The sequence below is a fragment of the Cetorhinus maximus genome, chromosome 5, assembly GCF_964194155.1.
Source record: "Cetorhinus maximus chromosome 5, sCetMax3.hap1.1, whole genome shotgun sequence".
Lineage (NCBI taxonomy): Eukaryota > Metazoa > Chordata > Chondrichthyes > Lamniformes > Cetorhinidae > Cetorhinus > Cetorhinus maximus.
In genome coordinates, this window is record NC_135883.1 from 90,217,009 (window position 1) to 90,231,295 (window position 14,287).

The window sequence follows — 14,287 nt, forward strand, 5'->3', positions numbered from 1 at the left end:
AATGGAATTTTATGGCCCTGGCACAGTGGGGGTGGGGCCGGAAACTATGGCAAGCCTTTCAAAACTCCATTGACTCTGGAGGGACCAGAAAATCCTGCTGGCAGGAGGGGGCTGTAAAATTCCACCCTACAATAGCTCAAAAAGGTTTGGGGCCAGAATGTCCTTGCTAAAGTAGGAGGCCAAAATTGTACAGGCTATTTGAACTGAGAACCTATGTAAGCCTTACATAATCCTATTATTGTGGTGCCAGTTTTGTACAGGGGATATTGAAATATAGTGGTTATCTACAGAGGCCTGGACTAATGATTATGAACTTAAGTTCAAATCCACCATTGCAATTTGAAAATTTGAAAAAAGTGGTTTTGTTTAACAAAAAGTGATCATGATGCAATTGCATTGTCATTCAAACCCAAAATGTTCACTGGTGTTCATGAGGGAAGGAATGTAATGGATGTATTCAAAATCATAAAGGGTCTGGGCAGAGTAGATGGAAAGAAACTGTTCCCATTGGTGGAAGGATTAAGAACCAAAGGGCACAGGTTTGAGATTATTGGCAAAAGAAGCAGTTGTGACATAAGGAAACCTTTTATTTACAGAGCAAGTGATTAGGAACTGGAATGCACTGCCTGAGAGTGTGGTGGAGGCATGGCTTTCAGAAGGGTATTTGAAAAAGATATTGGCACTGGGTAAGTTGTCTTGCAGAAAGCAAACACAGACACAACAGGCCAAAAGCCTCCTCCTCTGCTGTAACCATTCTATGATTCCATAAATCCTGCTGTTTTTACAAGTCTGGCCTTTATGTGACTCCAGTCACACACCAACATAAATGACTATTAACTGCCCTCTGAAATAATTTTTCAGCAGGTGTCCTTCCCCTATGCTCAGAGAAACAGGTTAAATTCTGAACTTCTGAAAAAGAGCAGGACTTTGGTAGGCAAGTTCCACAGGTGATCTTAACTACTTCCACCAATTACCCTTAAAATACAGGAGCAGTCCTCTTGTTTCACTTCCCCACTGAAACTTAGGGCAGAATTTTTAGATCAGCGTGTGGGCCCGCTCCCAACCCCATCGGATGTGAAATCTCACGGGATGACGTCGGGCAAGTGTCCCGATGTCATCCCATGCTCGCACGATATTTCGGTCGGCGTGCATGCACTAAAGTCAGAAGCGCACCCGCCAACAAATAAAAGGCCTAAAGGTCATTAAAGTTTTAATTGTCTCCAATTTTTCGTGGTCCACCCAACCTTACAGTTGGCGGACAGGCCAATCAGCAAGGCGGACTTTGCAATTTTCATGAAACCTCATCCAAGGGCGGGATGAGGCTTCCATTATTAAAGTTTAAAAAATGAAAATCTATGGACAGCATTTTAATAACTTATGTTCAGGTGACTGATTGTGATGCTTGGACATTTTTTTCGTGATTTTAAAATCTCTATTTAATTGTTTTGAAGTCTTCAGATCCCTGAGGGAGCTCTCTGCCATCAGGGAGCTTTCATTCAGCTCTCGCCCGAGCTTACGTCAGCACCCGCCCTCCTCCTGCCACCCCCCCCAACCCCGGCAGCGCTGAGCATTTCAGCGCATGCTTCACGCTGGCTGGCCATTAATTGGCCAGCCAGCGTGAAATCACAGTCGGGGGCCGATCATGAGCGGCGGTCCGTTCCCCAGCCACTCCCAGGCCCGCTGATTGCACCTGCATGCCACCTAAAAATCCTGCCCATAATCACACTGTTTCGCAACTTTGTATGTGTCACCTGTGTAGTAATAGCTTTGTTTTACAGTATTCAGCAAATGAATGTTATGCAGCAGTGTGAAGCAAAGTCAGTGAGCCTCAAAGGACTTTCAACCAACCTCAACTCACCCTGAACTCAGCACTCTTTGAATCTATCAGAGAGACATTTCACTTGTGTAGTTTGCTGTACTTTTGCCTAAACAGCTTCAATTGTCACTGCTTGGCTTCATTCTTACAATTCATGCACAAATTTCTTCAGCTTGTGCTCAATTTTTGGGTATTCCCATTGCTTTCGTTACTTCTAGACCTGACTATTTCAATGTATTCCTAGAGTGTCTTCCACATTCCACCCTCTGTAAATTTGAGGTAATCTAAAACTCAACTGCCCATGGGTGGAATTTTATGGCCCCATTGCGGTGGGGCCGTGACCGTAAAATGCAGCGAGCCATTCAAAAATTCATTGGCTTCAGTGGGACCATGAAATCCTGCTAGTGTAAAATTCCACCCCGATTCTTAGTATGCAGCAAGTCCTGTTCCCAACCACCCATGTGGTTAGTGACTTAAATTGGCTCCCTGTTAAGCAGCATGATTCCTTTAAAATTCTCACCCTTGTTTCCAACTCCATCCATGGCCTTACCCCTCCCTATCTCTACAATCTCCTCCAGCCCCACAATCCTCTGAGATATCTGCTCTCCTCCAACGCTGGCCTCTTGTGCTTTCCCAATTTTAATTGCTCCATCATTGGTGGCTGTGTCTTCAAATGCCTAGGCCCCAAGCTCTGGAATTCCCTCCCTACACATCACCACCTCCCTACCTCACTTTCCTCCTTTAAGAGACCTTTGTGACCAAGCCTTTGGTCATCTGACCCAATATTTCCTTATGCGGCTTGGTGTTGTACTTTGTTTATATCCTGTGAAGAACCTTGGGACCTTTCATGATGTTAAAGGTGCTAATATAAGTTGTTTTTGCTGTTTGCACACTTGAAATGCTTGCCTGGTAAAGAAGTGGCATCCAGCTTGTCTTTCCATTTCTTCCAAAAGCACACGAGATCCTTCATGCAAGCCAAATTCATGGACAACAACGCAGTTTAATTTATGCTTCACAGTTTGTATTTAGCTTTGTACTCTTCTACTTTCTCCTTGTTTACCACAACAGTAACACCTGTACTGATATCTAAACGTCTACCAGTAATTGAGTTGTCTTGTAATCCTGATGTTTTGCCACCTAAGTGTCCAGCCACTGTAAGAACACAAAAAATAGGAGAGAAAATAAACCCTGCAGCCCCTCAAGCCTACTTCACTATTCAATACAATTAAGGCTACTTTCCCACCCGTTCTCCATACCCCTTGATTCTGAGAGACCAAAAATCTATCTATCTCAGACTTGAATGTATTTAACAATGGAGCATCCACAACCCTCTGGGTAGAGAATTCTAAAGATTCACAACCCATCACATCACAGCAATGCTACATTGGAATTCTAGTTTAATAAATCAGAAATAAAAACAGAAAATGCTGGAAATACTTAGCATCTGTGGAAAGGGAAACAAAGTTGACTTTTCAGGTCAATGACCTTTCCATCAGAGGAGTAGATTAGAAAGGTCACTGAAGCTATCAGAGATTCCTGTGCAGCACCTGCAACTAAAACTGAGGGATTATTTAACCAAAAAGGTGGGCTGTACATGCAAATCACATCGTAAAACTGGAGGATCATCCAACAAGGAAAGTTAACGTAAGCAAAATATAACAATCTCAAAAAAGAAATTAGGAACCTTTCTTTTCCCATTAGGAAGTCTGCTTCAGAAGGCTCATTTCCCAGACACTTATGCACTCAGTCCTCATGAGCAAGACCTACAATCGGGAATAATTCAGATCTTTTATGTAGGTACTGTGCTTGCATTGAAACTGTGCTTGTCTCTGTGGGGAAACTAACAGTCTTCTTTCTTGTGCCTCAGGAAAATGCAGCTCACAACAGCAAAGAAAGAGCCAAGACTGGTGGAGGAGTGCCCTACCTGCACATCCTGAGCCCCATGGAGGAGGAGGAGGTGGCCTTGGAAATAGTGGGGACAAGGGTGAGTGGTGATGGCAATACAGGATTATCAATCCAAAGGGAGAATAAACAAGTGCAGGGACACAAGGGTGCCTCTAGCACACACACAAGGCACAATGCTCCACCACTGGACACATGGAGCTCCACAGTCAATATAGTCTGGATGACGAAGTAAGAAGCCCCCAACACCTCAATGTTTGCGTTTGTTTGTTCAGGTCAGAATTCATTGTGAAGAATGCAGAGCTTGAGAGATTTGGTGCCAGCCAATCAACTCTGAGGAGGAGGAAAGATCCTCAGAGGGTGCAGTGTCACATCATTCCTCTATATCCTCCACCAGAACAGACACTCTCACTTTGGGGGGTATGTGTTAACAATCAGATTCAGGGTCACAAGCTGGTGAGCACATAACAGGCGTACCCAAGCAGCTGACCAAGGACTGTGGAAGGCCAGGCCCATGCTGAGCCCCAGGCTGATGATGTGCCTCTGGAGGTGTCAGCAACATGTCAACTGCTGCAGCTGCAGTGAGAGGCAAGAGAACATCTGGCGGAAGCACCAGAGGCTATGCGCAGCCAGGTGCGAACAATGAAGGAATCCATCCAGGCCATAAGTGCTGCCATGGTCCTGGCGTGTGCGCACATGGCTTCTTCTATGGAGATATTGGCGACCCACACGGAGAACCTGATCCAGTAGACCAGTCAGCAGATGCTGGAGATGCACGATTCATAGCATCGCCCTCTCCATGAGCTCCATGTAGTGGTAGCAAGGCAAGAGGGGGATGAGGCGCCTGGATTCTCCATGAGGTGCTCATCCTTCTCAGGTCAGCAGTCAGGTACATGTGTGTCTTGCAAGGGCAGAGATGCCTTCCGCATGGGGGCGCTCCTCTGAGGGCGCTCCAAGTGTGGATGGCAGCTCCTCTGATGCTGACTCTAGTGCCTCCAGTAGCCGTGATGACAGAGGAGGGTCCTGTACCTGTGCCTCAGGCAACCAGAGTATGGCCACTGTCATCCTAAGCCATGGAACAGCACAACCAGCAGCCTGCCTCCAGCTAGGCTGCAAATACAGTTGTAACACCACTCCATGACTAGGAGCACTCAGAAGAGAGTTAAGAAGAGCACCTGGCTGTACCTGGGTTTCATAGGTCTTTAGGTTATATACATGTAAAGCCTTGTTTCTGTTGTGCAGTTCAATAAAACTTTCATTCATTGTTGCTACTTCTCATTCCAATTCTTGCTGCCCTGTGAAATCTCATCTATAGTCCTGCTCCCTCAATGGGAAGGAGGCGATGGACAATGACACATCCATTCAGTTCCTAGCCTGCCATTCTGCACAGTGCACTGGGCGCTGGAGTGTAAAATGATGAAGGCAACAGCAGAGCTGCAGAAATGAAAAGCTTTATTGGAATATTTCTGAAAGGACATAGGATTATAGGAATAGGGCACCCTGAGCTTCCTTTACACATATCTCATTGCACTTTATCTTTGATCCAAGAGGTCCCTTGTCTTCCATCGTGTTGTCAGCTGGCTCCTCCACATCCTCATTGTCGGAGGAGGCATTATGCAACATCATCATTATCCAAAGCCTCCCCACTCTGTAGCACAGGTGCCTGTTGGCAGGCCCTTCTGTATCCTTCACCAGCATTCCCACCCTGAGGCTGGCCCTCTTGCTGATCCTAAGATTCCTGATGTGTCCCCTTGCTGGTGCCTTGGACTTCTCTCCCTCTCAGCTACTCCTCCCCCTCAACAAGAGCTCCCAAGCCTGTGCGGATGAAGCCCATGGCCGGTGGCCTTTTTCTTATTCCTCAGCCTTCCAACTCGATGGGTACCACTTTCCCCCCTCCCTCCAAAACCTTTTACTGAGTACTTTTCTCAGAGCAAGTGTCACTGCCCCCTATGTGGCCCTGGGAACAAGCCCCCAAAGTCCTGGTACCATCTCTCTATTTTTGCTGACACGTCCCTCTGTGCAGTTCTTTCTGTGCAACACCCTCCCTGCCACAACACACTGGCTGTCCCGATGGTTGTCTCAGTGAGTCAGCACTGAACGCCTGCTCCCTTGCTGCCTTGTTTAAGTAGGAAAGTCTCTGAAATGCCATGGTTCTGGTGCGCCATCAGCAAAATCCAAAATGTGTCATCAAATTGCAATTAATTTGGCCTTTCAAAGTCCTTAATTCCTGTCCTGCCATGCCGATGCCTGAATCACAGAATTGTTACAGCACAGAAAGGCACTCGGCCTGTCATGTATGCGCTAGCTCTTCGAATGAGCAATGCACCTAGAGCCATTCCCCTGTCTGAAGTCTGCAATCCATGGGTCCTACCATTGGCAAAACCCAGAAGCAATATAAAAATATTGGACTTACAGCCAAATGCACTCCACTCCCATTTTCCGGCCCCTCCTCTCCACCCCTGCCTCCAAGCATGTTCTAAATGGCCTGCTAAAATTCCAGCTCTGGAGGTGAACTTGCAGGTGGTGCACTTGTTGTCCTTGTTCTTCTAGGTGGTAAAGGTCGCGGGTTTGGAAGGTGCTGTCAGTTACAAATAATTGGACCCACAGCATTCAGCCAGTAAAAACCTGTAATATTGTAACCTTGAGTCAGTCAATACAACAACCCCCTTTGAATTAGAATGGACGTGAAATAAAGCGAGTATAATGCTGAAGTGCGGTTTGCATTTGCGAGGGGTTAACAGCTTTAGTCTATCTCTATCAAACCAGCTTCACTTTAATGTCTTAACTTTAAAATAAAGCAAACATCCGTTTACTGGAAAGACAGATTGTCAGAAGTGAGATTAACCCGACACTGGGATTTGCGATAACAATGCCCTTGTTTTACAGACTGGTGTCCTTTCATACTATCCTGATTATAAGCAATGAGAATGAATTACAAAATAAGAACTAACTGCATTTTAACTCAATCAGTTTTTAATCTATGAAAATGGAAACCAGCATGACTTATTTAATCCATTTATTTTTATGTAAAGATTAAATAACCTGTTGTTCCTTCCCATCTCAAGTTCCGGTACCTTGCATGTGTATTAGACATTTGCCTTTCCACTCCTGAACTGCTGCTATGCTCTGCTGCATATTCTAATTATTTTTCCAAGAAATTGTGGTATGAATTTGTCACTAGAGGATCGGGACTCTTAATAGTCTAACTTTCATCGTTCAGTGCCAATATCAGCATTGCAGCTGCTTCCAAGCCAATCTGTCTTCTGTACACAAAGAACTTGCCCGTATGTGTGCTCAGGTGACTCTCAAGCTCAGGAGATGTTCTAAGAGCTCAGGACCAAGACTATCAGAGCTCTTCACTAGGTGGAATAACAACAGTTTTAGGTTCTGGCCATGTTCATCTTTTCCCAGACAGTCAGTTCTTGTTCAGCTCCCACACTTTGAAAAGCACTCAATTGGTAATTCATAATTTGTCACTTTTACAAAGATTGAAATCATATTTCTTCCATTAAAGGATGCTGTGAATGGTTCTCCGCTTATTAAAGAGACAGTTTGAAAGCAAATGTAAGAGAGAATATGTAATTTGTGGCATGAGTTGCTGAATAACAGTATAACAGACCAATTTTTAAATTTAATAGCTAAATGGAAAATCATGACAGTAGCTCTTGTGATGACAGGTGAGACCAAAGAAAGAATATAATGGCTGTTAATTATCCTACTAGGAAGAATTTCAAGAAATTTCAGATCAATGTTGGGAAGGGGAGGAGTGATTACTATCTATATTTCCCTATTTGGTCGCTAGCACTCTACAGAGACTTATTTGAAAGATAATGGAAATGATTTAAAATAAAACTATATCATGTACCAGCAAGCACATTCTATTCTCTCTAATATCTCGATACAAAGTCTGAGGGCTGAATTTTACACGGGGGCATTGACGCCACCCACTGGCTGGAAAGTCAGGGGCCAGCCCACCTCCACCGGCTCTGGAAGCCACAACTGGATTTTACAGTCGTCAGGCATTTAGTTGCCCAAGGTCATGGTTTCTGTCCCCATGAGGGAGGATATGACACCTCTAAGAGCAGCTGGCCAATCAGATGGCCAGTGGCTCTTCAGTCCAAACGGCAAGCAGGAGCATTGCTGGAGGCCAGAGATCAAGGTCAGTGGGGCGAGCTTGCTGGGGCCAGTCAGGCAGGGGTGGCAGAGATTGGAAGGCCAGGGGGAGGAGTTCAAGCAAGTGTAGCCCTTTTCATTGTGGGGGGGAGGGGAGATCACCCTTTCTCGGGCACAGGGTATCATAACGGGGATGGGACCACCTCCAAACCTGCAACCCCTGTCAGGGGTGGTGGGAGAAGCCAGGTTATTGGCCATTAATTGGTTACTTATGGGCCTCAATTGGCCTAAGGGTGGACGGGTGGGCCTCCCAACACCTACACCACCATTTGTAAAATACCAGCAGAGGCGGGTAGGTGATGGGCACATCACCCCCATGCCATCCTACTCAATTTTGCCACCCTGTTCCTGGGAAGCATAAAGTTCTATAGGGTTACTGTGCCTACAGGGCTACTGTGTTTTATTTTGTGGCCATACTAAAAAGCTATTTTTTTGGTTGACAATGAAAATATTTTTCTTTTGGTTTGAGTTTTAACATAAGAGAAATTAATGACTCTGAGAAAAGATAAGCCAGTTGGCTAATGGCATTACCAAAGCTGAAAAGATTTGAAAAAGGACATGCACACTGATACATTCAGTACCTGAAAATAACCTAGTGGACTGGATCAGCAGCTCACTGTAGAACCTGCCTGACTGTTATCTAATTGATTTGGTTGGGATAAAAACAAGCAAGTTCTGCAACGGCAATTTGCTTCACCATAGCAACGCGGTTGCCTCTTAGCAAGTCACTCAGTTGTGCCAAACCGTACAGAAAAGTCAAGAAGGAATAAAACTGATCGAACCACCTGGCATCAACTAAGGAACTGGAAATGATAATGCCACACCCTGTCGACCCTGCATAGTCCTCCTCACCAACACTTGGGGGCTTGTGTTAAAATTGGGAGGGCTGGTCCACAGACTAGTCAAGCTGACATAGTCATACTCACCAAATCATACCTCACAATCACTGTCCCAGATACCACTATCATTATCCCGGGGTAGGTCCTGTCCCACTGATGGGAAAGACCCAGCAGAGGCAGTGGCATAGTGATATGCAGCCAAGAAGGATTGCCTTGGGAGTCCACAATATTGACTCCTGAACCTTGAAAACTCATGGCATCGTGTCAAACATGGGCAAGGAAACCACCGACTGATTACCTACCATTGCCCTCCCTCAGGTGATGAATCGGTGCTTCTCCATGTTGAACTCCACTTGGAAGAAGCACTGAGAGTGGCATGGGCACAGAATGTACTCTGGGTGGGGGACTTCAATGTCCATCACCAACAGTGGGTCGGTAGTACCACTAATGACCGAGCTGGTCAAGCCTTAAGGTCGTTGCTCCTAGACTGGGTCTGCAGTAGGTAATGAGGGAACCATCAAGAGGTGAAATCCTACCCACCTGGTCCTCACCAACCTACATGTCCTAAATGCATTTGTCTATGACAGTACTGGTAGGAGTGACCACCATACAAACCTTGTGAAGACCAAGTCCCTTCTTCACACTGAGCATATCCTCCAACATGTCATGTCGTACTACCACTGTGCTAAATGGGATAGATTAAGAACAGATCTAGCAGCTCAAAACTTGGTATCCATGAGGCACTGCAGGCCATCAGCAGCAGCAGAGTTACCATAATCTGTAACCCCATGGCCCAGCATATCCCTCAGTCTACCATTACCATCAAGCCAGGAGATCAAGACTGATTCAATGAAGAGTGCAGGAGGACAAGCCAGGAGCAGCACCAGGCATACCTAAAAATAAGGTACCAACCTGGTGAAACTACAAAACAGCACTACTTGCGTGCCAAACAGCAGAAGGAGCATGTGATAGACAGAGCTAAGTGATTCCACAACCAACAGATCAGATTTAAACTCTGCAGTCCTGTCAAATCCATCCGTGAATGGTGGTGGGCATTTAAACAACTAACAGGAGGAGGAGGCTCCAAAAGTAACCTCATCCTGAATGATGGGGTAGCCCAGCACATAAATGCAAAAGATGAGGCTGAAGCATTTGCAACCATCTTCAGCCAGAAGTGCCAAGTAAATGATCCATCTCAGCCTTCTCATGAGGCCCCAAGAATCACAGATTCCAACCTTCATCCAATTCAATTCACTCCACGTGATATCAAGAAAAGGTTGTAGGCACTGTTTATTGCAAAGGCAATGGGCCCTGACAAGTTCACAGCCATAGTACTGAAGACTTGTGCTCCAGCACTAGCCTGGCCCCTAGCCAAGCTGTTCCAGTACAGCTACAACACTGGCATCTATCCGGCAATGTGGAAAATTGCCCAGGTACGTCCTATGCAAAAAGCAGCACAAACTCAATCCAGCCAATTACCAACCCCCACCCTGGCCCCCACAGCCTCCTCTCAATCACCAGCAAAGTAATGGTAGGTGTCATTGATGGTGCTATCAAACAGCACTTACACAGTAATAACCTGCTCACAGGCGCTCAGTTTGGGATCCACCAGAGCCACTCAGCCCCTAACCAAATTACAGCCTTTATCCAAACCTGGTCAAAATAGCTGAATTCCAGAGGTGAGGTGGGAGCAACTGCCCTTGACATCAAGGCAGCATTTGACTGAGTGTGGTATCAAGGAGCACTAGCAAAATTGAAGTTAATGAGAATCAGGGGGAAAATTCCATTGGTTGGAGTCATAACTGGAGCAAAGGAAGGTAGTTGTGGTTGTTGGAGTTCAATCATTTCAGTCCCAAGACATTGTTAAGAAGTTCCTCAGGGTAGTGTCCTAGGCCCAACCATCTTCAGTTGCTTCATCAATGTCCTTCCTTCCATCATAAGGTCAGAGGTAGGAATGTTTCTGATGATTGCACAATGTTCAGCACATTTGCAACTCCTCAGATACTGAAGCAGTCCATGTTCAAATGCAGCAAGACCGGGACAACATTCAAGCTTGGGCTGTTAAGTGGCAAGTTACATTCACGCCACACAAGTGCCAAATAATGACCATCTCCAACAAGAGAGAATTTAACCATTTCCCTTGACATTCAATGGCACCACCATCACTGAATCCCCTATTATCAACATCATGGAGGTTATCATTCACCAGAAGCTAAACTGGACTAGCCATATAAATACTGTGGCTACAAGAGCAGCTCAGAGGCTGGGAATTCTGCAGTGAGTAACTCACCTCCTGACTCCCCAAAGCCTATCCGCCATCTACAAGGCACAAGTAAGGAGTGTGATAGAATACTCTCCACGGCTCGGACAACACTCAAGAAACTCGCCACCATCCAGGACAGAGCAGCCTGCTTGATCAGCACCCCAACGACCAACCTAAACATTAACTCCCTCCAACACCGATGCATAGTGGTAGCCATGTGTACAGTATACAAGATGCATTGCAGGTGATCACCACCTCAACCACTTAGAAGGACAAGGGCCACAGGTGCATGGGAACACCACCACCTGCAAGTTTTCCTTCAAGCCATCCTGACTTAGAACTCTATTGCTGTTCCTTTACTGTTTCTGGATCAAAACTCCCTTCCTAACAGCAGTGTGGGTGTAACTTCGCCACATAGACAGCAGCGGTTCAAGAAGATGACTCAACACCACCTTCTCAAGGACAATCAGGGATGAGCAACAAATTCTGGCTTTGCCAGCGAAACCCACATCCCAGCGAATAATAAAAAAAATCTCCTGCGTGTATGTGAAATTTCCATGGATTGGCTTGTGGCCTGACACCCAGCATCATATAAGTGTTTCAGACTTTCAGAGAGAGGTATATTGTAGAGACTGATTATGTATGTTGTACTGGAGATAAAAGTAATATAAAATCTATCCAGGAAGATGTAACATATATGTGACGCCGCAGGCAGCTTTTAATGCTGAACTGTTAAGAAGACATTGAGATCGCTAAGGTAAATTTAATAAAACTTCTTTAGTTAGGTTTGAGTGAGAAGTTCCCTACAAGGAAAATTTGGGTCTCTACTGCCTTCGGGCTTCATCTCTTCCCCACCACCCCAGCCGTGAGAATTAATGCTGCCACTTTCACCTGCCTCTGTCTCTGCCCCTACCTAGGAATGTTGCCATTACTAGTCTTAGCTGAACAAGCCTCTACTCTCTGCCTCAGTCCTAGAGCTACCTTAGTCTAAGGAAAGCCTCCAACTGCGTAGTCCCAGATTTTACCACTTCCAGTTACCAGAAAACAATTAATCCACCCTATTTGAACTTAACCTCAGGTCTTATTACATCTCTGCACCAGCATCCAGTTCACCATGATTTACAGTTTGGCACCCTAGTAAATTCCCTTCCAATTTCCTCCCTACCCAACTGCTCCACTCCTCAGATAACCTATGAACAATCCCATAGGAGATTTATCATGTTGTGGCTTAGTTGTTAGAAATCTCACTCCTGAGTCAGAAAGTTGTCGGCTTAAGTTCCACTCTGAGGCTTGAGCGCAAAATCTTAACTGATAGTTCAGTACAATACTGAGGAAATGCAGTATTGATGGCAAATAGGTAACTGGCCTAATCTAGTACTGTAACTACTAGATATTAGACTCATCTGAATCTCAGTAGGATAAATAAGAGAAGTTAAGCGCAGGAGCATGGAGTGCAGCTGGTACTAATTGCTGTGAGTTTGGTAAGTAAGAGAGTTCAGTGAGGAGGGGAGAGAGGGGCTCTTTTCTTTTTCTATCTTTCTCAGCCTGCAGGAGACCAGGAGTTGAAAGGCTGCACAAAAGGGCTGAGTTTAAACAAATCCAAGAGTGACATCACTGGAGAAACATAAGTTCATTGCTTGGTGAGAAACTATTGTTAAGGAGTGCCTTTAAGTGGCTAAAAATTAGAAAAATGCATTATTTTTAAAAGAAGTAGCTTAAATTTAATTAAGAAACACAAGCAATTGAGAAGTAAAGTTAAGTCAAGGCTAGCTAAAATAATGTAGTATAAATAAACCAACGTAAAATAAAGTTAACATAAGGGAAGTAAATTGAAGCCGTGGCAGGACCGTTTGGTCATGTGGAATATGTGTCCTGTAATATGTGGGAAGTCAAGGATCCTACTGTTATCCTTGAAAACCGCATTTGCAGGAAGTGTCACCAACCGCAGAAATTTGGGACAGATTTTACATCCCACAGGCGCACGTCTGGCCCAATCTGGCGAAAATCATGCACGATGACATCAGGTGAGCGTCCCGATGTCATTGCATGCTCGTGTGATACTTTGGTCAGTGGGCATGCTGCTGACTCTCACGTGCACCCACTGACAATTAACAGGCCTATTAAGGCCATTAAAGTATCAATTAACAATGATTTTTCACTGCCCGTCCAATGTTACGGTTGGCGGGTGGCCAAATCGGATAGGTGGCCTTTGCATTTTTCTGGAAACCTCATCCAGGGGCGGGCCTCTCACGCTAGCTGGTCGTTGGCCACCGTGCCCACCAAACGACCTCAAAATTCTGACCTTGAGCTCTGGGTGTTGAAGCTCGAGCCGTGGGTGGAGTCACTGTGGCGCATCTGCAAGGCTGAGAGCTATATGGAGAGTACATTCAAAGAGAAGGTCACACCACAGATTAGGAGGCTGGAGGCAGAATGGGAATGGGTGACCGCCAGGCAGCCCAAGAGAACTAGGCAGGTAGTGCAGCAGTCCCCTGGAGTCTCGCTCACCAATCGGTTTTCCATTGTGGATGCTGGTGAGGGCATTGGTTTCTCAAAGGAGTGCAGTCAGACCAAGGTTTGTGGCACCATGGGTGGTTTGGCTGTACAAGAAGGGAGGAAGAAGATAGGAAGAGCAGTTGTGATAGGGGGTTCATTAGTTAGGAGAACAGACAGCATTTCTATGGCCGTAGATGTGACTCCAGGATGGTATGTTGCCTGCCTGGTGCCAGAGTCAAGGATGTCACAAAGTGGCTGCGGGACATTCTTCTTGGGGACGGTGATCAGCCAGAGTTCATGGTCCATGCTGGTACCAATAACCTAGGTAGAAAAGGGGATGAGGTTTTGAAAACAGATACCTGGGAGCTAGGAAGGAAATTGAAAAGCAGGACCTCTAAAGCAGTAATCTCAGGATTACTCTCTGTCCCACGTGCTAGTGAGGAGAGAAATATAAGAATTGAGTAATTAAACACTTTGCTGGAAAGCTAGTGTTGGAGGGAGGGTATCAGATTTCGTAGGCATTGGGACCAGTCCTGGGGAAGGTGGAACCTGTCCATGCCAGACGGTCTACACCTGAACAGGACTGGGTGGAATATCTTCGCAGGGAGATTTGCTAGTGCTGTTGGCAGGGGGTGGGATTGGAAAGGGGATGGGAATCTGAGGGCGAATTCAGAGCAGGGAATGGAAGATAGAGAATCAGTGAGTGACTCTGAAAGACAGAAAAAGTACAGGTTAAAAAGTATATAGCACAGGAATTTGGCAGTGTCAAAAGGTATATATGTAAACGCAAGGAGAATCGCA